Source organism: Tupaia chinensis, unplaced genomic scaffold (assembly GCF_000334495.1).
Source record: "Tupaia chinensis unplaced genomic scaffold, TupChi_1.0 Scaffold000054_1, whole genome shotgun sequence".
NCBI classification, from domain to species: domain Eukaryota; kingdom Metazoa; phylum Chordata; class Mammalia; order Scandentia; family Tupaiidae; genus Tupaia; species Tupaia belangeri.
In genome coordinates, this window is record NW_006159512.1 from 5650527 (window position 1) to 5675442 (window position 24916).

Genomic DNA, 24916 nt, shown 5'->3' on the forward strand with positions numbered 1-24916 from the left:
AGCACATATCTGCTAGTGCGGCTAAATGTACTGTGTTTCAAGACAAGAATCAAACTAGAGTTTTGATAGACTTGTAGAATTTTAGAATTGGACGGGACCTCAGTTAAAACTCTCTTTGGTCCAAATGACTATTCACTTGATATCTCAGGGAAATGGAGAAAGGGAGATCTGCTGAGGGATAATGTACAGAATAATGAATTACAGTGATACCACTGGGCAAGAGAGCAAGGAGGAAAAAATGAATATTTTGCTACATAGGTTCACTTATATGACACTTTACAGTAGATGCAAAGGATATATAGTATGATGTCTTGGACACATGGATGGGCACTCACATGGTAATAGCATTTCTTTTAGATTTCTATGCTTCAGAGGCTATACTAAAAAAGAGAGGCTATACTAAAAAAGGAAGTTCAGCTTCAAGATGATCCAGGAAGGGGAGAAAAAAGCACCACATTGAAAAGAGTACACAACTGTCCCCCAAAATAAGTGTCAGAGTTCGAGGTAAGATCTGGATTTAAATCCCAGAAGTATCACCTATAGCTCTATGGCTTGAACAAGTTACTCATTCTTTCTGAGATTTCCTATCTGTAATCATATTGCCTTCTAATACTTTCCATCTCATCACTGTAATTTCTTCCTACACTAATATGCAAAAGGAGGTTACAATCGGAACTGGTTATGATCTCCTTCTAGAAGACCACATGGATCTACTCCACACACTATAGATCCCTCTTTCCATCCCTTGATGGGGACTCATTATTGCTCTGTGCATCTCTTAATCTGACTTAATCCTCTATACTCCCCCCAAATCCCTCTATTGTGCCCTCTGGAACCCAGAGAAGGTCATCAGCAAAATTCTCCATTTCTTCTGTGCTCCCTTTGGTAATAACTGAGACCCATGTCCCTCTTGAGAAGAATGATTTTGCTCAACTCTGTGGGAACTGTTTTCTTTTTACTTCTCATATTTCATGTGCAACAAAGCCTATAGATGATTAATAGGTACCCTTCTTACTTCTTATGACTACTTTCAAATGATTTTTTTTCTCTCTTCCTTATACCTATCTCTAGCTCATTTGGAGCACAAACTATAATATAAGAGTATATTACCTTATCTCCCATCTTGTTACCATCATCTATTGCCTTCCTTATCACTCCCTTTGACTCACTAAAGCTTTGTTTTCTATATAACTCTATCTCTATATAACTGCTTTTCTTCCCACTGTTGTTCTTGTTACCATTCTTGAGCACACCAGTGTCCATGTGGACAGTGCATCTGACAGTCTGGTTTCTCAACTCTTTGACTTCCTTGGAGCCAATTATCTGCCCCTTCTCCTTACCTCAGCTATCAACCCTAATTCTTATACACTAAAAATCTATGAACTGAATTACCTCCAAAAATTCCATTTGAAGTGTCCAACTGTCTGCATACCACCTTGATTTTTCTAGCTTTCTATTTCCAATACTCTTATCTCTAACCATTCTTTGCCCAGTAAGATCTTCAGTCCTTTCACTCTACCATGATTTCCCTGTCTGTTATTTTCTTATGTTCTTTGTTCCCTCTTTACCCAACCTAGATTCCATGATCTGTCAATTGAATGTTAATTCATTCTGTGTATGTACACACCTGATCCATGTCTCCTCCCATGATAGTGAGGCAAAATCTCAACTCTGAATCTATGTTAACCTCATACCTGCACCTGGGCAGCCAAATTTGGCTGGATAAAATACAAACTAAGACTGAGTGGCCTCATTATAGATTTCAGCCACAAAAATCAAGTCAGCCTTCAGCAATTTTGATAAATCCAAAACCTTTCCAGAAATAATATGGAGCACAGGAGAGAGAATAAGACCAGAAGCTAGAAGACTGGATAAGGATTCAGATGAGAGATTCAGATAAGAGAAGATAGGGCCATAAACTAGAGAAATGGGCACAGGAATACATGTGAGGAGATAATTTACAGTTACATTTAGTGGTGTAATTGGCAGGATTTGGTGAGTGAAACTGGACTTGGGGGACTGGGCAATCAACTTTGCTTCTATCATGGATTATCAGGTGGACACTGAAGGAAATGGGTGAATGAAATCATTTCTAAATTTAAGATTTTACCCAGCATATATCCTTAGAGGAGACGTTTTTTAAAAGTCATTTTTTCCCCCACCCTTTCAGTCCTATTGTTTTAACAACTACTGCCATAAAGGTTTGGAGCAAGGTGAGATTAGAAAAGGTTTATGGAACTTGAAAATGTGGGAAAGGAAAAGAGTATATTTTGTGGGTGGAAGAAGATGTAGTGAGTTAGGAATAATTGGTGAGAGAAGATGTGAGGGTAGATGATTGCTGTGGACTCAGAGATGCAGAGTGTCTTTCAAGGCATTAAAATATCAAAGGAAAAGGGCCAGTGCATGGTGTAGAGTTTAAGGCAGCAGGATCTCACATGGCCAACTGCACGGTTAGAATCCCAGACCTGGCAGCTTGAAAAACTTGCCAGCTACATGTGTGTACATGCCCAGAATATCAAGAGGAGAATGGAGGAGAAGGGATTGAGACATGGCTATCAGCCAGAGAGTGCTTTCTCTATTTCCCTCTCTCTCTGTTTCTGTCTTGAGCAAGTATACAGCAAAATTTAAATAAAATATCAATGAGATGAGAAAGTGAGGCAGTCAAATAGAGAGAATTTACAGGAGAAATATTTTTATTTAAAGATGAAAGAGATCTGGGCATATTTATTTGATGATTCCTTGAAAAGCAAGAGATTTGGGAGCTATAGGAAGTGAATGCTAGCATAATGAGTTTGAGAGGATTAAAGAAAATAACAGAGGCCTAGGCTAGTCCTGTAGTGCAGTGGTTAAATACTGTGCATGAGAAGCTAGATCCTACATAGCCAACCGCACTTCAAATTCTGACCCCAGTGGCTTGAAAACACACTGCGTTAAGTATGTGTGCATGTTCCAAATTCTGACGGGATGGAGACTTGGAGGAAAAAAGATTGCATAATTACCATGCTCTATGAGGAGTGTTTTCTTTCTCTCGCTCTCTGACAAGCACAGATGCCCTCTGGCGATAACAATCATAAAAGGTGAGGTCTGCAGGTGAAATGGCCAGTAACCAAAAGCAGGATGAAGGCAGATATGGAAAGCTTCATAGGTAGAGAAGCACATGTTTGGATCATCCCATTTTTTCCCTTAAAATAGAAAACAAATATCTGCTTAGAGCAAAGGAGAAAGTAGAGTATAGTGCTTAAAGAGAGAGGAGAAAGTTTTGGGACCAGCAGTTGGTGTAATGGCTACGTCTCTGAACTCCCATGTAGTTGACCATGGTTCAAATCTTGGACCCGGTGGCTTAAACTCACGCCATGCACATGTGCATGCATGCCCAAGATCCCAAGAGGAGAATGGAGGAGAAGGGATTGCGGCGTGGCCATCCCCCAGGGGGAGAGGGGGATTTCTCACTGTGTGTCGTGTCTCTCTGTCTCTCTCTGTCTTGCTGGTGAATGCATTTGCTCTATAGCAAAAGTATCTAGGATGTCTCTAGAGAGAGAGAGAGAGAGAGAGAAAGAGAGAGAGGATAAAGTTTTAAATAGCTGCTGAAAAGGAAGAGCAATAACTATGGACAAGCACAAGTTGTATTCAAAACACCAAGGACTCAATTGCAACTGGACTTCATGACTATAGAACGGGAGGATTTCTCCCCAACTCTTAGCAGCTCTGGTTCGGAAGCAGAGAATGCAGATGGTGGGTTTATCCAGGGTAGGGATGACTTTCTTGTTCTTTTGAGAATAATAAAACCCCCATTAATGAGTACTCTGGGAATAAATGACTTTACTATGAAAGCAGGCAGTCTGAGAAACAAAAACATGTACATAACTCACAAGAGCAGAACATTTGTAGCCTTATGACAAAATTGCTCAGTACATAGGTTTCCAAAATTTTTTATTTCTATTTACTTTTTGTCTTGGACCAGACCCTGGTTTGCATCAACATATAAAATCTTTGAAATTTATTTTATATCCCTGGTTCCCTAGATCTACTCCAATAGTCATATCTATCTCATTCCCTTCAATCTCACCCCTTAGAAAACCTGGGAAGGATTTGATAGTCAGTCTGTTCTCATTATAGATGGTTGGATTCCCTCATTCATGTGTTGCTTTAGTCAAGATTATGTATTTTAAATGCTTTTGCTCCAACTGTGGAGTAATATGAGACTTTTCCTTAAAAGGTGTCAGCTTAAAGGTGGAGGGAGAATAGGCACTGGAGACAGTACATATGATCTCTAGTGCCCTGTATTGTATCTAGAGGTCAGAAAGATAACTAACATACAAAATGCTGAGTAGATATCTATTAAAGGAGTGAATGAATGATGGACAATGTTGGTGAGTTGGTGTGGGACTATTACTGAGTTAGGGATAGAGAACAGACATTGTTGGTGGATGTGCAAATTATTACAACCTTTTTGGAGGGTACTTTTTAGTTTGGTTTCCTTAGAAGTTGCCTTTGAGGCAAATATTTGAAGGTAGGTAGTTGTATTAGCTTTGTCCTATTGTAACAGAATATTTGTGACTGGGAAATTGATAAAGAACAAAATTTTATTTTTCACAGTCTGGAGTCTTCACAGTTCAAGATCAAGGCATCAACATCCAGTAAGACTTCTTGATACATACATGACAGAAGTGGAAAGTGAAAGAGAGAGTGACCCTACTCCCGCAGGTCCATTTTTTATAGGTATATTAATCCATTAATCCTAAATACTTCCCATTAGGCCACTGGCCAACACTGTTGCACTGTAGATTAAGTTTCTAATACATGAATTCTGAAGGACACATTGAGACCAAGGCAGTAGTTTATTTGAGAGATTCCAAGCAGCACTGGAAAGAAATGGGGGAAGTGAGAGAGGAAAGGAAGAAAAAAGATAAAATAAATTACCACTATGACTGGTTGAGGCTCAGTCTCACTGAGGACCTCTGGGTGACTGTATAGAATTGTCCCTTGCCAAAGAACAAAGAAGCTGGCACGTTTATACATCTATTTTTGTTAGTCTATGGCTGAGAATTGCTCTTGAGTATGTTTACTCCTTCACAATTCTGGATGTACCCAGTGTGCTTTGCACACTCTCAAAGCCAGCAAAATCCAACAGGCAGAGAGCTGCAGATGCTTGTGCCACCATGAGTGACCAAGAAAGCAGCACAGTGGGCAGCAAGTGGAAAGTTACAGGGCCAGTTACTGCCTAGAAGGGTAGGTGCATTTAAAATTTTGAAGGATCTTTCAAAGTGGTCATGACATGAAGTATCTTTCAAAATTTTAAATGCACCTACTCTCTAGGGAGTAATTCCACTTCTGTAAATGTATGTGTTTAATAAATGCACATGTATGCACAAATATACACACACATGCACGCACAAGGATATTCATTGCAGAAACATTTCAGGAATAGGGGGTTGGTAAAATAGCTGATGATTAATCCATGTATTGCAATGTTATGTAGCTACTAAATAAATTAAGATCTATGTGTTGTGAAACAGAAAATTTCCAAAATACAATAAGATTAAAAAAAGCAAGATGCACAATGATAATATAATAGGATGCTACCAAATGTGTGTGTGTATATAGCATATATATATATAAACAGCATACACACACACACACACACACACACACACACACAGATGTTCACATATGCATAGAAAATCACAGGAAGAACACACAACAGACTAGATACAGTGATTTTTCTGGCATGAAAATTGGGAATGGTAATTGAGAATTAGTAATCTTGTGTTTCCTCATTTCTAAACATGTTCATGTATAAGAAATTAAAATTTTAAATGAATTGGAGTAGTTGTGCATGTGAGTGGACGCATGTGTGTAGGTTGTATTTAATAAAACAATATATAAACTTCTTCCCCTACCTCCGTTTCTCACCTTCTAATCCCAAACAATTGAATCTCAAAGGAGTCCAGCAATTTTCTGCAGCTCTTACATGCCCTGAGGTTGAGATTTTTCTATTCTATGAAATTAACCTCTCTTAGGCTTCTTTCTCTGTTGTAATTTTCATGTATCTCTGCTTTCCTGAAAGCCAAAAACATGGTGGCTGAAGAATGTCTTTTATAATCACAAACTAGTAAGTTCTGACGCAAACCAGACTAGATGTTTTTGATAATCTCTTGCCAGTAGAAATGCTCTCAGCCTTGACAGAAGCCTCTCAAGTGGTCATGACACTCTCTGTCAGGGAAGCTACTCCTTGGGGGTGCATTGAGTGTAGTCAAAACTTTTCAACATTTGGCTAGGCAGTAGCATGTCACAGAAGTGCATGATTAACATGGATCTTCATTTTGATGAATTGGTTTTTTTTTTTTTTTTCCTGGAGTGCTGGGGCATAGAGGAATTAATTAATTCTTATGAAACTGGTGAACTGCTGTTGTTTCTTCTGCTTTTTTAGCCTCTCTGTAGAGGACAGGATTAAACAGCTAATTGTTTAGTTTAACTAACACAGGTGGCTACATTTAGCACAGAGTGCCCAGCTTAGCTAGTTTGATTTTTGGCAGGGAGTAGATGGAAAGGTACAGAATCCCCATGTTTCTTTGTCAGCACCACTGGATAATAATAACAAAGATTATAATTTGTCATCTGGACTATTGCAACAGCAACTCTGAATGTTCCCCTGTTTTCACTTTTGCTGGTTTAAAAATAATCTTTCAAGATGTGGCCATAGTGATCTTTCTAGAATGACGATCTATTCCTTGAAACTTTTTAGTAGAATTTAATTTTCCTATAAGGTACATTTCCTGGGTCTCTGGTCCCTGGGAAAAGTGAAATGTGTTTACAATGTGCAGATAGATTTGTGAATAGTTTTGAGATTAATGGGACACTGATAAAGAATGTTTTTTCTTTGTTTAGAATTTTCTACCACCTTTATATAATGGTATCTTACTTTTTAATAAATAGTTGGAATCAATTAGTAAAAATACATACATGCATATATACATAAAGAAAGTACACTCCACTAACCAGGGTACTCACAGCCTTTCAAGGTCCTGCACATGCCAACATTTCTAGCTACATCACTTATCATTTTCCATATATATATATATTATTTTCAGCAATGTTTATTGACTTCTATATTCAGCTCAGGTTCTTTTGCTTCTCAGCTCAAAGATGCTGATTGTTTGGGTTCTCATGGCCTTGTTACAATCTTTCCTTATTATAGTTCTTATTAAATTATATTGAATTTTTATATTTCCTTTTCCATACCCTTTATCAGATGGTAAACGGTTTAGATAAAGATGGTTCCTTATCTTCATAGTCACAACGTAGGGTAGGCATTCAGTAAAAGTTGTTTACATAGATTAACTTCCCTCTACCCTTTTTCCATCCAGTGCCTCTGCTTGATTGTCTCCAGATTATAGTCTTTGTAAAAATTTCATTCTACTCTCATTTCATATTTTAATCATGGTTAAGAACAGTCTTGCAGGTTGGATTTCCTAAAAGAAAAACTACAATGGAAATTTGCATACAGGAATTTTGGGGAAGGTCTCCCAAGAGCAGCACCTGTGGAGGAAGTGAAAGAAGCAGATTGAGAAAAGAGAAGTTGGGCAATGGTAAAGTAATGAGTCCTTAGTTGACCCCACAGAAAGCTCTGAGGCTGAGAGAGTCCTTCAGTGCTGGTCCAAGTTGAGGTTAACAGGCTGAGGTTTTATATCCCTGCATCAGTCAGATACTGGATGCCAACTACCCATGAAAAGGATCATGGTATCGGATAAGGTGACTCTGCAGCCAAGGGCAGTTACTTGCCTGGGACCTGAAAGGTGTTGGTAGGGAACATTTCCAGCATTTAAGGGAATAAGTCCCCTGGTCCGGAATAGAAATCTGAGAGGCACTAATCTGTGTCTACAAGTACGGTCTTTGGAGTCAGAATGCCTATGAGCTCTACCACTCTCTAAGTGTTTCAGTTACCTACTGTTATGTGACAAATCACCCCTAAATTTGATGGCTTCAAAAATAACAGTTGTTCAGTTAGGTCACAAATCTGCAATTTGGATAGAGATCAGTTGGAATTTCTAATTTCTGCTCCACATGGGATCAGCTGTCATGGTTCTTAGAAGGTTGGAAGACCCACTTGTAAGATGACTCACTCAAAAACTGACAATTTCAACATGGACTTTTCCACAAGATGGCTTAGGTTTCCTCACAGTGGTGGCTGTATTCCAATGACAGACACCCCAAGATAGCTAGGCAGAAGTTGTATCACTTTTTATCATCTAGCCTTAGAATTCATAGGGCATCACATTTTGATAGAGGGTGTTGCTTGCCATGATTTGAATGTTTGTCTTCTCCTCAAATCAAGTTGAAATTTAATTGTTACTAACAGTATTAACAGTTGGAATCTTTTTTGGAGAGGTTTTTTTTGCTATAGGGCGCGTGCGCTCGCCAGACAGACAGAGACATAGAGACAGAAAGCGAGAAATCACCCCCCCGAGGGGATGGTCACGCCGCAATCCCTTCTCCTCCATTCTCCTCTCGGGATCTTGGGCATGCACGCACATGTGCCCGGCGTGAGTTTTAAGCCACCGGGTCCGGGACGTGAACCGCGGTCGACTATGTGGGAGTCCAGCAACATAGCCATTACGCTAACCGCTGGTTCCCAACAGTTGGAATCTTTAAGAGGTGATTAGGTCTGAGGGCTCTTCCCTTATGAATGGATTAATGCCATTATTGTGAGAGTGGGTCCATTATCATGGGAATGAGTTTCTCATAAATCACCTTATAAATTACCCAGGCCCAGGTATTCTGTTGTGGTAGCACAAAATGGACTAAACAGGTGTTGATGTTACATTGTGAGAAAAGCATGTGGGATAAAAGTTATTATGACCATTTTTGCAAAATAAATATGTTCTTCTACAGACTGCCCTCTGACCCTAACAATTCATACTCATTCTTATGAAAAAATCACTTTTACCCATTCCCTAAGCTCCTCAAGTCTTTATCCTCTTATGGCATTAGGCATAATCACTTGTGTATTATTGTTTAGACCTGTGACTAAAAAGGCAAATTATCTGTTCCTCTTACATTCACTCTATAATGTGGTATAGACTGGTATAGATAACCCCTATTAGACATTTCCACTCAGAGAGGGAGAAAATAAGAAACACACAACTTTTATAAGCCTTATTGATTTTGAAATCCAGAAAGACAAATTTATTAATTACTTGATTAGTGCTCATCCAACTGCCTGGGAATGGTTCCCCAGCTCTTGATTCTGACTCCTGACTCTTGCGTCCATACTCTGAACTGTTTCTTTCACACTGTATCTTTCATTTTCCATAAACTATCACAGCGTTTGTGGCTGCATAAATTTCTCAATCTACGCTCTAGTCCAAAGTGTTCTTTTGATTCTATATAGTTTCTATCTCCTTTAGTCAAAATTAGCAGCATTTCCATCAGAACAATTTTCTTAAAAACTCTTCTGGTTTTCTATGAACAATATACTTGTATACTGGTTAGATCAAAGACACATTCACCAACTATTTAAGATAGGCTCTTTAGCTTTTGTGCCACCTCCACCCCTGCCCCGTGAGTGTCGTAAGGGACATCCTTCTTAAGATTTTTGGAAACCCTATTATTTAGTGGAGGGGATCTATGTGATATGTTTCTTATACTCTAAGAAGTACTTTTATTTGAATGCATCTCCGAGGCACCACCTTAAATATTTCTAAGTGGCCAGACAGTGACACAGTGGAAAATGCAATGCTCTGTGAGATCATCCCACATAGGAAGTTTCCCTTTCAAGTTGGGAGAACTTCTTAAGTTTGCTGGGCACATAAATACCCATAATCTAAAACTGACTGAAGGTTAGGGGTAGATCGTGGTGCCTGGAGCCTGTTGGGGGTGTTCTCTCTCTTTCTCACTCATGGAGGAAGTAAATAAACTTACATTTTTCTTTTGTAGTCTTAACAAAGGGATTTATAGTCACACTTGCATTTGATCATCTTTGTCTTGAAGCCATTTATAGACTTTTTATATCTTGGAAAGTCTGGGAATGAGAAACAGTATTTTTTCAAATCCAGCAAATTTTGGCTCATCTGTAGGCAACAGTTTGTCCTCTAGCTCATCTCTCTTCTCTCACATTTTATCATAGATGGTGAAAGAAGCAAGGTAGCTCTTTTAGTAGTTTGGAAATTCCCTTCGCTAAGTTATCGAGTTCACTAGGTAAATTGCCTTTTTGGCCACGCTATCCCAGGTGATTGAATTGCCTAACATTTTGCCACTACATATTATGGAAACACTTTCCTCTACCTTGAAAAGCATTTTATTTGAATAACTGCTACAACAGCCTTTCTTTACTTTTCTTTCTGATAGCTTCCTCGCAGCTGTTTAGGCTTTTATGAGCACTCTACCCAAGACCTTTTGGGTATCAGCCTAGCATCCTAAAGGCAATACCACATATCCAAAAACTTTTTACAGCAAGATTGTATTCTCAGTACTAAAATTTCTCTATCTGTTGCTCCATAATAGACCATCCACAAACTTATGGCTCAAGGTCAAACTCATGATTTATTTGGTTCATGAGTCTTCAACCTTGGGCAAAGCTAAGCAGGGATGTTTTATCTCTATTCTGCTCAGTCAGAGTGTCTTATATAGTGCAAGAGGATCCACTTACAAGATGGTTCATTTACGTGACTGACGATTGGTGCTAACTACTAGTTTCTCTCCTCGTGGACCTTCCTAAAGGCTGACTTGGGCTTCCTCGCAGCATGATGTTTAAGTAATAAAGGCAAGAGTCTAGGGGAACCAGCAGTTAGCATAATGGCTATGTCGCTGGACTCCCACGTAGTCGACCACGGTTCGTGTCCTGGACCAGGTGGCTTAAAACTCACGCCGGGCGCGTGTGCGTGCGTGCCCAAGATCCCGAGAGGAGAATGGAGAAGGGATTGTGGCATGACCATCCCCCCTGGGGGGTGATTTCTCGCTTTCTGTCTCTATGTCTCTCTCTGTCTGTCTGGCGAGCGCACGCGCCCTACAGTGAAAATCTCTCCAAAAAAAAAAAAAAAAAAAGGCAAGAGTCTTAAGAGAACCAGTTAGAAACTATATCACCTTTTACAACCTGGGCTCGAAAGTAACACAATACCACCTGTGCCATTGTCTTAAGTTTTCCCAGAGTCAAAGGGAAGAAACATGGTACTCTGCTCTTGGTGAGAAGAATGTCAAAATCTCATTGGAAGGAGAGCATGTGTGATGGGTGATATTTGAAAGATATAAACTAACTCAGGCACATTACTTAATCTCTCTGTGCCTTAATATATTCTAAAAGGTGTAATACCTGGGAGAAGACACATTACACTATGGTAGTTCTGACTAGCTTAGAGTAAAAGGAACCTACCTTTCCCCCCTATTTTTTAATATCATAGTTCCATAAACTATAGCTCAGAACCAAATCTGGCTCACTCCCTGTTTGTGTCAATAAAGTTTTATTGGATCACAGTTACATTTGTTCATTCATGTATCATCTATAACTTTTCACAATATAACAGCAGGTCGAATAGTGCTACAAAGACCATATGGCTTGCAAAGACTGAGCTATTCACTATGTGTTTCTGTGCAGAAAAAGTTTACCAACTCTTGCTTTAGCATTCTACTAGTCATAGAGATTTGGAATTGAGCGGATCTTTAGAGAGCACCTTTTCAAGTGCACTGTGTTCTATGGATGAAAACGCTGAGGCTAACCGAGGATTAGATGTCTAATCTAACATTTTAAAATGACCATTTTTAAAAACTATTTACTGTGTACTTGGTTCTGTACTGCTAAACATTTTGCAAATACTCTCTCCTTTCATCCAAAACAAACACAAGAGAAGGTTCTGTTTTGATTCCTAATTGATGTGCAAGAACCGTGAAAACTCAGGTTATGCAATTTGTTCAATTACATAGGAGCAGAGCTGGAATTCCAACCAGGTCTTCCTGAGTCCAGCCTGTGGGTTTTTGTTTTGTTTTTGTCTTTGTTTTTTTTTTTTTGAGCTGGGGTGCACATGCTTGCCAGAGTAAGACACCGAGAGAGGGAGAGGAAAAGGAGGAGGCACATCTCCCCACAACACACACTCCAGGAGGCATAGCTATGTCACAACCCTTTCTCCTCCATTTCTCTCTCTTTTCAGGATTTTGGGCATGCATGCATACACACCTGGTGTGTTTCTCAAGCCACTGGGTCTAGGACTCAAAACCACCTGGTTAATCATGAGGAATCTGACTGCCTCGACCATGAGGCCATGGAGCCAACCCCAGCTGGTGTACTGAACTTTTGCAGCAGCCCTTCTTAAAGTGTCATCTGCATGCTGCTTGTCTCAAAAATACCCACCTAAGACTTGCTGTAATACACACATGTTATAGTTAAGGTTCTAGACCTTGGGTGAACATTGGAATAATCAAAACAAGTAGTTAAAAATCCAGGTACCTGTTAAAAAATAAACAATGCTGGTTTATGATTTTTTTTTGGCTTTATGACTTTCTAATGGTGTGAAGATGATACACATTCAGTAAAAACCATATCTTAAGTACCCATACAATCCTTTCCTTTACTTTAAATACAGTATTTAATTAATTACATAAGATATTCAATAGTTTGTTATACTATAGACTTTGAATCAGATGATTTTGCCCAACTGTAAGCTAATATATATTTGGAGTAGGTTAGGCTAAGCTGTGATGATTTATAGATCAGATATATTAAACACATTATTGATTTATAGTACTTTTATCTTAAAATGAGTATATCAGGATATAATAGTATCATGAAGTTAAGGAACATTGGAATAGACCTACAGATTGAGAAAATCCATGATGGGTCAACAGTCATCTTTGTTTTTTTACCTAATTTCGTCAGTGATTCTGTTCTTATTCAGGGTCGGGAACCAGATCCTCCTAACTACTATTTTAGACATTCAATGGACAGTATTATTGTTCAGCTCACATCTTTCCATCACTTTCTACTTATTCTACTTTATACTTATTGTAGCTTCCACAAAGATCATAAGAAAGGCTTTTATAAGAGCTGGGCCACTATGAGAGCCGAGGGGCTTAAATGGAGTAACCGGGAGGAATGCACATCTGTTCTACCTGGCCTGACTCGTCCTCCTGAGTCCACATTCTCCTCTGAAGTAGAAGGAACATGGATAAGGACAGCCACATTCCCATTTGGAAGCCACAGTGAATTATAGGAACTAGGAAAGAAACAGCGAGAAAACCTGGGAGAGGAAAGGTTGGTAGCTTCTATGGGTTAGGGAGCAGCTCCTATCCCAGCACAATAATTGTTGAGTTTTTATTTTCATTCTTTTACTTCCTTCAAGATGAATGTACTTGCAGAGGATTTGAAAATGATACAGAAATACAAACTACAGTGCTTACCAACCAGAGCCAGAGAAACTAACAATTTTTAAGTCATTTTTACATGCATGAATTCATTTAAACCTTAGTACTTCCAGGTAGTGCAACAATTATATCTCCATTTTACATATAGTGATTTTATTTTATTTGCAGAAGTTGTAATTTCCACATATATCACAGAAATTTGGTGAGTTGCCCAATCGGCAGGACCAGAACCCAATCCCTGGTCTTAAGGCACAATAATGATAAGAGAAAAGCTTTCTAGTCAAGGTTCTCACATCCATACAGTATTTGAAGGTATAGTTATGGCTTAGGCAGTAGCTTTTTAAAAGTTACAGATTATTCTGAAGCAGGAAGAAATGTTCTCTTTCCTATTTTGCTCATTTATCCTCCTACAAAATTTAACAGTGTTTTATAAAATATGATAGGCTTTTGAACTTGTAAAAATGTATCTTTAACCCAAATGTTACATGAGTAACTCCCTCTTCAAATCCTATAACTGTACATGTATCTCCAGTGTGACTAATCACCCTGGTTCACCAAGACAGAGAGGTTCCTGGGACATGGAACTATCATTGCTAAAACTGGGAAAGGTCTGGGTAAAATAGGATGAGCTGGTCAGCCGACTTGTTGCCCCAGCTTTGATAAAGAACTGAACTATTTCATGGCCCTCACAAATAACAATCTACCCACCATTTTATGACCAACATTTCTCATTTCTTTCGTCTTTCTCTATGCCTACCTCTTACAGGTACAAATACAAATTTTCTCCTCTATGCAGAGGGGCTCTTCCTTCTTTCCTGAGGCTTCAGCACCAGTCATTTGATGGCCCTAAGACCTTGGCTTCTAATCCAAGTAAATTTATCACAACATTCCTTGAAACAAACATAACTCTCCTGAAGAAGGATGTTGGTGAGCAGTTTCACCTTGTCTTGTTACCATTTTTCATACACCATCTTGCTCCAAATGGTTATGTTTTGTTGAGAGTCATCCTAATCTGTGATAATCTCTTTTCATTTATCATAAGAATCCCAAGATACTTGCTACATAGCACCATGTAGAAAGGATAGGACTAACTCCATGATCTAGGACAACTCACGTGGCTTCTCTGAGCTTGGAAGCCTCATAAGAAAGGGGAAGCAAAACAGAACTTTACGTAAGATTCCTTTGTGCCCTAACATTCTCTTATATCACTGAGGAGAATGTGATTGGTGAAAGGAGTCTTTTACATGTAGCCTGGAAAACTCAATGACAACATGTTTTAAATTTGTCTAATACAGGATAGGAAATAGCAACAAGGTTGCTCTCAGAGTTTTCTTAGCCATGATGTAACAAGAGCAGTAAGTGTCCTCATGGTTCTCTGAAGTCCCTGATCTCTGTTCTCTTCCCCTGTGGTGGGGTACTAGTTAGAGAGTTTATGTGTTAACTACTTAGAAATAAAAATATGCATCCTCCCTCCACTCCCCACCAACTGTGAAAATATTATAGAGACATAAAAGCATAGATCACAAAAATCATCAATAATTCCTCTGTGCAGATATTGCCACAGTTAAACTTTTGGCTTATTTGGTAAAAAAGAAAGAATGAAAAAATTACACTGTGCTATTTTGTAATGACCATACCCACTTAGTAATAGATTTTACACTTTTTAAAAAGAGGTTTTTTTTTTTTTCTTCAGAGAGAGTGAAGAGAAATAGTACTCTCATAGGGTCTTAACGGTGTGATTAACCCCAGCTTCAGCCAACCCCAGATTATAGGCACACACATATTCAGAGTACTCAGAGAAGTCTCCAGATGTTAGCCTGAAACCTTCCCATGTGGCTCAGCCTCACAAAGCATTGAATTTCATGGCTGTGCCACCCTCCAGTCCCTAGATTATACTCTCTAAGTGTATCATGAGATTTAAAGTGACTCAGTGGGATTTCATTTTATGAATAGCTGTAATTTATTCAATTAAAGCTCCCTGGATGGATATTGAAAGATTTCCCCCCACCCAATTTCATTTTATATTAACAGACACCTTATAAATTACTTTCGTACTGTATATTTTAATTTCTGTACACTCTTTTATCAGATACACTTAGTGGTTAATTTCCAATCTAATTTAGGGGTTTATTATGAACTGTCAAATTGTCTTTCAAAGGTTTTTGCAATTTACTTTTCCCCTAGTAGGATTTGAAAATTTCTCCTCCTTGCAGCTTTGCCAACAATTAGTCATGACCAAGGATCACATTGCCCAAGTGCTTTGGGCAGTGGCAAAGTCCAGTGTGACAGCCAAGCTCTGATACTGTTCTTTGATTTTGGTGTGTTTGTAATACTTCTGAAAATAGAATAGAAAGCAAACAGCAACACTGATTGTTTGGGGGTCAGAGTCATGCAATGAGTATTGAAGCATCTTTGCACACATCAGGGATTCTTAACCTGGTGTCCATGAACCTTATGAAAAATTCTTGCTCATTTGATATAAAAGCCTGCTTCAACCTGAACAAATCTATTGAAACTAGAAGACATGACTGCCCCTAGGAAAAGAGAATAAATAAAAGGTTTATGAGAAAAGGAGGAGTGAGCGAAATCTGCCCATAGAGAGTTCAATTGCTATGTGGATTGACTTATTTCATCCTTAAAGCCTAGCCTAACATGAATAGCTGGCCCTGTGGCTGAGTGGTTAAGGGAGCCAGATCCCATAAGGCCAAGCACAGCTTGAATCCTGATCCTGGTGTCTCCCAGCAGGATGGAGCAATGGAGGAGGACAGATTGCAGTGTGATCCCACATTCCATTTGGGGAGTGATTTCTTTCTCTCCTTTCTCTCTGTCTCTGTCTCTCTGGCAAGCACATGTGTACTGTGGCAATTCAAAATACAGAAAAAGAAGCTTTGCATGGATTTTTTTTTTTTTTTTTAAATACACATTTTATCAGTGAAAGAGCTGGGAACTTTTCTAAGAGGGTCTGAAACTCTCCTCATGTTCCTGTGGCTAATTAATAACAGACCTGGAAGTTGAACGGTTTCTGTTATAACACCAAGGCCTTCCTGGAAAGGAAGAATATGACTTGGATTAAACATAAAGTGTTTTAAAGGTTAACAGCATAATCCACAGTAGGCTTTGAATGTATTTTTGTTAAAGGAGTGAATAAATGCCTAGTATTTCCTTATCCTTGGTTTTAAGTGTCCTTTTTTTTTTTTTTTTGGAGAGGTTTTTGCTATAGGGCGCATGTGCTCACCAGACAGAGAGATAGAAAGTGAGAAATCACCCCCCAGAGGGGATGGCCATGCCGCAATCCCTTCTCCTCCATTCTCCTCTCGGGATCTTGGGCACGCATGCACATGTGCCCGGCGTGAGTTTAAGCCACCGGGTCCGGGACTTGAACCGCAGTCGACTACGTGGGAGTCCAGCGACATAGCCATTACACTAACTGCTGGTCCCAGTTTTAAGTGTCCTAAGCAGTGGAAAAGGGGTTGGTATGACTTTCTCTTCTACAGAGGTGTTTGGTTCACCCTTTAATTATGTCATAGTTTCTTTACTCAAAATTAGTCCAAAATGGCCTGTAATAACTTTGTGGGCCATGTCTGGGTGGAAGAGGAAGGCTAGGATGTGTTAGTCTGATAGGAACTTTTTGTTTCTGGTGAGTAGCACATTGGTGATTTCATGTGGTTCAACCTAATAGCCTAAATCCAAAATTCTGACTTTGCTTTTTATTTTAAATGTTTATGAGGAAAGCAGAACCACTTCCTCTTGTAGACATGAGAGGGGCAAGACAAAGTTTGATTGCTCTTGATGTAACAGCACTTAGTGTAGCCCACCACCGGGGTATTGGCTGTAGTGGACAAAAGCTGGGAGGAGGAGCAGCCAAGACGCTGATTGGGGGTGTAAGAGTAAATCTAGATGCTGAAAACGGAGAATGGGCAGATAGGCCTGAGGAAGATGGGCAGATAAGCAAAAAGGAGCATGATCAGATAGGCATAAGAGAGGATGGGCAGGGAGTTGGGGGCCCCAGTTAGGAGTTTTGGCTTATTTTAAGTACAATGGAAGGATATCTGAGTGTTTTCATTTGTGAAATGTCATGATCAAAAATGGCCTTTAAGGACCAGCAGTTGGCGTAATGGCTATGTCACTGAACTCCCATATAGTCCACCGTGGTTCGGGTCCTGGACCTGGTGGCTTAAACTCATGCCAGGTCTGTGTGCATGCATGCTCAAGACCCTGAGAGAATGGAAGAGAAGGGATTGTGGAGTGGCCATCCCCTCTGGGGGGGTGGGGGGCGATTTCTCACTTTCTGTCTCTCTGTCTCTCTCTGTCTTTCTGGTGAGCGCACACGCCCTATAGCAAAAACCTCTCATCAAAAAATTGTCCTTTAAAATGTCATTCTGGCTGCTCTCTGGGAATTGTAGATGAGCAATGGGGCATTTAGGTAAGATACTTCAAAGCTCTCTGAGTGTCAGTCACTGGGTTCTTGTGAGATCTTCCTGAGAAAGCAGTTGGAGAAGGATCACTGCACTTTACAAATAGCTGAAATTCATATTGAGATGGAGTCAGGGACAGAATCTAACGAGAACTATTTAGATACTCCTATGATGACTGAAAAGGAGATAGAGAAACAGACATTTGGAAAACACTTCAAAAGTTCATTCATGTGGAATTTAATGTGGAAATAAACATCTCTGTGGCTCTGAGGCTTATAGTCTACTCCAGGCAGTTTTCATGGCATTTAAGACTGAGTCATGTTGCCAGACAAGTAAATTCTAGAGATCTGTTATACATCATAGTACCTACAGTTAACAATCCACAATTACATACTTTAAAATATGTTAGAGTAGGATCCAGCAGGTTACACGATGGTTAAGGCACTGGATCCTACATAGCTGACTCCACTGTTTGAATCCCAGACCTGGCAGCTTGAAAAACATGCTGGACACATGTGTATGTGCGCCCAAAATCCCAAGGGGAGAACGGAAGAGAAGAGACTGTGGCATGGTCATCTCCCCTGGTGGGTGATTTCTCACTTTCCCTTTCTCTTTGTGTCTCTGTTTTTCTCTGGTGAAGGCCTGTGCCCTATGGCAAAAATCTAAAAAGTATAAATAAATAAATAAATAAATAAATAATGCTAAAGTATAGGCATTATGTTACATGTTCTTACCACAACAAAGAAACAGCCCACAAAAGAACACAAGGAAATTTTTGCAGGTAATGCATATGTTTAGTACCTTGCCTGTGGTGTTGGTAACATGGCTCTATACATATGTTCAAACTCATCAAAATTATACATGAAAAATGTATAATTTTTATATCAGTTATACCTCAGTGAAGCATAAATCAGGAAAAACAAAACAAAACAAAATACTGAGCCATGTGAAAACATGTAGAAGAGATGAAACTTTATATTGGGATGAGCCTCAGGTTCTCCCAGGAGTGGGAGGTAAATTTTGGTTGACAAACAATTGATGTTGAACAAGTCATTAACTTCTTTGGACCTGTTTTCTCTGAACAGAGGGAAAAAACTTGTCTGGGGGCATAAACTCAGAGCAGATGATACACACATCTTCTTTCAGGGTTAAAATTCTTTTGCAAAGAGATTGGATAATTGGATCAGGGTGGCATTGCTTAAGCAATCTTTACATCTCTAAAAGTAGGACACCCAGACATTTCAGGCCTCCCAAATGGCACAATGTGACAAAGATAGCACTCCTCAGAAATCTTGCTAAAAAATTGTACATTTGTCTGATTGAGCCCCTAGATCTGTGCACTAGTTCGTGGGGTAAGAGTGGAGGAACATGTTGAATGCTTCAGAAGACACAAGAATGCAGCCAGCCAAATCAGAATAAGGGCAAGTCTATAGGACAAAAGACTTTTCTTTTTAAAAATTTTAATTTATTATTTTGTTTTTAACAAACCAATGGTACAAAAATGTTTTAGGTTTTGGGTGAGGAGACTGCTACATTAAAGGAAATTTGAGAGGGTTGTTTCAACCAAACATGAAGTGGTGGACTTTGTTCGGGTCCTTATTCCAACAAATGAAATGTAAATGACATTTTTGAGCCAACGAAAGAAAAACAAATCCAAATTGGGTAGGAGATGACATTAAGGAATTTTGAATTTTGTGAAAGGTGATACTGTGCTGTGATTTTGCTACCGAAAAAAAGCCCTCCAGTGTTTCATGGTGTAGCATGGGAGCATCTTGATGGCATTACCACGTGGATTAGGTCAAAGACTAAAGGACAATTATTGTGTGATTCCACTTAGGTGAAGTACCAGAGTAGTTACAATCACAGAAAGTACAAAGGGGTTGGGGACGAGGGGATGGGGAATTAGTGTTTTTGTTTTGTGTTGTTTTGTTTTTAGAGATTTTTGTTATATGGTGTATGCATTGCCGGAGAGACAGAGAGACAGAAAGCAAGAAATTACCCCCCCCCCACCCCACCCCGGGGGGGATGGCTATGTTGCAGTCCTTTCTCCTCCACTCTCCTCTTGGGATTTTGGGTACGCATGCACATATGCGTGGCGTGAGTCCCATGGGTCTGGGACTCAAATCACAGATGACCATGTGGGAGTCCAGCACCTCAACCACTACGCCACCTGCTGGCCCTGGGGAGTTAGTGTTTAATAGGTTACTGTCTAGTAGTGTCAAGTTTGTTAAGACAAGGAAAAGTTCTAGAGCTGAGTGGTGGTGATGGCTGTGTAACAGTGCAAGTATATTTAATGCTCCTGAGCCATACACTTAGGAATAGTTAAAATAGCTAAGTTTTATGTTTCTTTTACCATAGTAAGAAAAGTCCTCAGGTGTTAGAGATAAATGCTAGAAGAGTTATAGGTGAGTGTTTTGATGCCCAGGATGTGCTTTAAAATAATCTGATAAAACACATAAAAAACTGGGAAGCTGGGGAGAAAATGAGACTAGGAAAATGCATAAATGGTTAAAGCTGCTTGACGTGTAGTAGAGGTGAATTATGCTGTGCTTTTATTTTTGGTGTGGTAAGCAGCTTATGATACAAAGTTTAAAATACCTCTCTCATGTTTTTAATATGTTGAGTTTAATTTTGTGAAACTCTCTGAGCATTTATACTCTTTTTAGAGAACTCAGATAAAAACAAACAAACAAACAAACAAAACCTTTTAGCGCCTTAGTAACTTGAGCTGTCGCAGTATGTAATTGAGCATAAATAGGCTCCAGGTTAAAGAGGAGGTCATGGAGATGGTCTTACAGAGAGCCAGCCTCCTATGTCATTCAGATTTCTGAGAACAGTAAGTGGAATAATATGTATCCGTGGTCCTTGTTGCCGCCTGCACCGTGCACCATAGAACCAGTAAGGATCTTTTTAAATACTGATGCTCAGGCCCCACCCCGAACAATTGAACTAAAATCTTCCAGTGTGGGACCCAGTGAGCAGTATGTTTAAGAACTTCCTGGTGGGGGCCAGCAGGTGGCATGGTGGTTACAGTGGCTAGATTCTCACATGGCTGATTTTGGTTCAAGTCCTGGACCTGGAGACTTGATAATCACACCAGGTACATGGGTGTGCGTGCCCAAAATCCTGAGAGGAGAATGGAGAAGGAATTATAGTGTGGCCATCTCCCTGGGGTTGGGGGAGGTAATTTCTCACTTTACCTCTCATTGTCTCTCTCTTCTCTGGTGAGCTCACATGCCCTAGGACAAAAACATAAAAAAAAAAAAAAAAAAAAAAAAAGGAATCTTCCTGGTTGATTCTAGTATGCAGCCAAGATCGAGTGCTACTAGGATACAAACTGCCTGGCATATAGTAGGTATTCACAGCACGCTAGTTGAAAATGGAACAAGTCAGTGTGCTGTGTTTCAACAGTCACTTGATAAAGCCTTTTATGGAAAAGAATTCATATGTAATCCTTTTTCCCTCCCACTCAGGGGATCCAGCTACCAGAGACCTTAAACTTATTTCTTGAATCTTTGCTAGAGCAGGCACGCTTATGCCCAAGAGAGTATTGTGGTGGCTGAAAGCAAGAGTCTGGAAAGATAAGAACAGTTTCAAAAATGTTTTTGGGGCATCACAAAAACCCCATTGTAACACAATGCTATTTGGAATAACATTAAAGAGAAGTGAATTATGCCCGTTTATCAAAGGGAAAATGAAAGCCCCTTGGACATGAGTTTTATTTTGAAGTTAAAGCCTTTAATCTAATTGACAATAAAAGATATGGTCTTTCTATGAACTGAGGAATGATAAGCAGCCATGTGCAATCTTAATACGTGGCTGCTGGTATTTAACTCTGTGTTTTATCCCTGGTGTGTTGAGAATGGACAGATTTTCATACTTACTAGTGAAAAATGGAGTCCTGACATGATTCAGTTAACTGAATGTGCCGTGTAAACAAGTCTTCCTATCTACCTTCCCTTGCTATGGGCCTTGGCATTTGGAGGGAATGTTCACAGGGCAATCACTTCAAACAGACTAGAGAAACAAATGCTCCAAACTTTTTGCAAGTAACTCTTCTGTGTAGTGATAGAACAAATGATCCCAAACCTTAAGCAAAGAAATGTAGGATGTCTTTTTATTTCTCCAAAGCCAACCATAGTAAGTAGTAGAGGAATACAAGTATACTTCATAAAGTTTGTGGGAAAATGGAATTCAAGCAGGAGTTTATTTTGGTGCAAAAGATATTTAGAAATCCATACATAGATTTCTTTTTCATAATCCACATTTTCTATGAACTTCTTGAAGATCCATTTTAGAGTTGCCAGATTTAGCAAAATTACAGAAAGCCCAGTTCAATTTGCATTCCTGGTACGTATTTGCAAATATTGCCAGGGATGTACTTGATGCTGAAAAATATTCAGCTTTTTATCTGAAATACAAATGAAACTCAGCATCGTATATTTTATCTGGAAACTCTTCAAAGAAGAAAAAAAGAGTCCTTTCTCTCATATATAGAGAATAAATATCTTACTCTCCAGTGTCCAAGATGTCTGGGAGGTGCAGAGAGTAAAGCATATGGGCCAGGAGGGTGATATTTCCAGCTAGTATTAAGAAGTCAGGGACCAGCAGTTAGCATAATGGCTATGGCGCTGGACTCCTATGTAGTCGACCGTGGTTCGAATCCTGGACCTGGTGGCTTAAACTCACGCCGGGCGCGTGTGCGTGCATGGCCAAGATCCTGAGAGGAGAATGGAGGAGAAAAGATTGCAGTGTGGCCATCCCCCCTGGGGGGTGATTTCTCACTTTCTGTCTCTCTATCTCTTTCTGTCTTTCTGGCAGGGGCACGCACCATATAGCGAAAACCTCTCCAAAAAAAAAAAAAAAAGTCAGTGTATCAATTAGCAATTGTGACATAGCAAACCACCCCACAATTCTTTGGCTTAAAGCAGTAATTATTTCTTTTTGCTGATACTTTGCAGATTGACTGTGGTTCATTCATCTTAGGTTGGCCTTGAGTGAACAGCTCTGTCTCTAACTTTAAGTCTGTGATTAGATCATAGTAGTTCAGCTTAAGGCTATGGCTGCCGGGGAGACTGTGTGCCACAGGTCTCTCTTCATCCTTCTAGGACCAGAGAGATCATTGATATACGGTACCCTCATGATGCTAACAAAGGCACAAGACTGCAAGTGGAAACAGGCAAGACCATTCAAGGCCAACACTTGGCGCTAGTACACCGTCATTTCTACCCACATGTCATTGGCAAGAGCAAGTCACATGGCTAAACACAAAGTCAATGGTCAGGAAAGGACATTCCTCCCCTGGCAAGGGTGTGAATGAAAGAGGAGTGGAGAATTGAGGTTGTCAACTCAATCTCTTACAGGTAGGCACAGGGAAACTGAGGTTCAGGAAAATAAAATCAAGTCTCTAGTACTTCTGAACCAAAAAGGACTATGGCAGAAGGGAAGCAGAAGGTCAGTTACTGGGAACTAGGTTATAAGGGTGAGAGGGGCTTAGATGCAAGGTTTTTTTAATTCTCATATTGAGCCCGTGGCTCCAATATTTTCATGTTTGCCTGGATAAGTTCTTATGGACTGAGGTGAGACTGAACATTCAGTTGGGGATTTCAGAGGACCAGCTGTAAAAGTTAGAGGATAAGAGATTGGTTTGCAATTCTCTGAACCTTTGCTCTGTAACTCACGTAACCCACCCTGCTATCTTATCCACCATTAATTATTCCTTCGGCTGAAGAGACAAGACGCTAAGGCCATTGTGAAAGGTAACTCACTGTGTTCATAGTGTAGTCAGGACCGACTTAAACTAGCTCAAGGAACAAGGAAAATTATTAACACATGGCTAAAAAGGTGCTCAAATGGTGTCAACAGAGATCCGTGCTTCTTTATTACTAAGCTCTGTGTTCTATCCTGGCGTTATTCTTAGGCAAGTGTCTGCTTCCTGATGCTTCACAATGGCCACAGAAAGCTCAAGATTTATTATATAGTCTATTGGCAACCTCAATAGACTATAGAAAAACATCAGACCTCTTTTTCTTCAGTTCAGAGAAAATCCTGGAATTGGATCTTGGGCTTAGTGTAGGTCAAATATTTACCTCTGAACCAAGCTCTCTGGTGAGGACACTTATTTGCCAGGTGTGGGTGTGTAAGCTTGGATTGTGAGGTTTGATCATTCCTACCTACTAAACCACAAGGACTGAGGGTAGGGAGCAGTGGGAAATTGAGAAAGTGTGATCAAGTTGTGACGGAGGCACTTGGCAGGCAAAAAAGCAACAGATGTCTCTTCCCAGTAGCTCCCCATTTTCCTTAGAGTAAAAGGTCTTTGGCATCTGCTTTCTCCAATTTAATTACCTTTAGCTCTTACCACCATTTCCCATTTCATCCCGCTTCAGCTGCCCTGGCTACCTTCCTCTTTTATAGGCATCCAAGGATAAAAATGTTAAGGACACTGTGCTACTTTTTTTTTTTTTTTTGGAGAGGTTTTCGCTACAGGGCGCGTGCGCTCGCCAGACAGACAGAGAGAGACATAGAGACAGAAAGCGAGAAATCACCCCCCAGAGGGGATGGTCACGCCGTGATCCCTTCTCCTCCATTCTCCTCTCGGGATCTTGGGCACGCATGCACACGCACCTGGCGTGAGTTTTAAGCCACCGGGTCCGGGACGCGAACCACGGTCGACTACGTGGGAGTCCAGTGACATAGCCATTACGCTAACTGCTGGTTCCCGACACTGTGCTACTTTTTTGGACACTATCTCATTGAGACCCCAAAGCACTATTTTAGATAGCACTCGGAACACCCATCACTTCTGACCTTTTTCATTCTGGTTTACTTCCCCCCCTTCTTCTGTGACATTTCTCATATAAACATTCTCATCTCTCATGTTAATTGTTTACTCTGTCTCTACTTCCCCTCTACTCTTGTCCCTTCTTTTCTACTTGGTAGAATGTCAGCTACACAGGGAAGACCTCTTTGTCTCATTCTCTAACATATCTGTAGTGTCTGATGCATAATAAATCTATGGGGTCCCCATGGAAAATGTGTATCATGAAAAAGCCATGAGTGGATTTTAGACTCTTTTATACCAAAATAAAGTAGTCCTTCTATTTTTAGAGGTTTTCTGCCTTAGGGTGTGTGCACTCACCAGAGAGAGAGAG